Genomic DNA, 911 nt, shown 5'->3' with positions numbered 1-911 from the left:
ATGTTTGCGCATACGCCAGACTGCGAGATGATCATCGTCTTTGATCGTGTCGAAGCAGCTGCGCGATGTAAGCTTTGATAATGAAGAATACGCGACAGGTAAATACTTACTTTGGTATTCAAATCATATTTATGACGGTATGGGTGATAATGTCAACACTTGTGCCACTTCTAGAGCACATGACCCGTATACGTGGCAGCCGATCGTCAACAACTGCTGGATGTTAAGCAATCTCGTCGTAACGACCAGTCCTTTGACTACTATACTATTACCTCAGAGTTATGTTCGAATAGCCGCTAGACAATTATACCATTAAGTACTTCTTGGATCTATTTAGTATTAGGACCGCATAACGTCACAGCATCTCAACTATAACAACGAGAAATTTTTAATGCGTTGCGTGTATATTTATTTTTGACACTGAAATAGTCTCACGATAACAAAGAAATTAGCCGCTACATCCTCAACTAGCATGATGATCGCACTGACATCACTAGGTCGTTTTTCCTACAAATGGTCGACTCTGAAACCAGGTTGATCAAGCAAGCAGCGAGTATGCGATAATTTATTTGCTGGGTTGATAACCATGATGAAGATACTTTCACATCTGACGTCAAGTTAACAAAATAAAGTATCCATAAGCATTACCATGATTACACTGAAAACAACCATATTTTTCTCGTTGATTGACACAACATTACCACACCATATCACTACCACAACATATCACTCACTACTATTGCGGTCAATGTCTGTCAAAGTCACAGCAACTTATCCACATTGTGAAGCCAAAATTTGCGGCACCAACTAGAAAACTTACAACCCATCCGTTGTGCTTTGCTGCAAATTTTGAAACTTTGTCCCTATAGCTTGGTCACTGCATCATTCACAAGATTGAACATGAATTGTCT

This window comes from Plasmopara halstedii (assembly GCF_900000015.1).
Source record: "Plasmopara halstedii genome assembly, contig: Scaffold_2061, whole genome shotgun sequence".
NCBI classification, from domain to species: Eukaryota; Oomycota; class Peronosporomycetes; order Peronosporales; family Peronosporaceae; genus Plasmopara; species Plasmopara halstedii.
Note: the sequence above shows the minus strand (reverse complement) of the source record.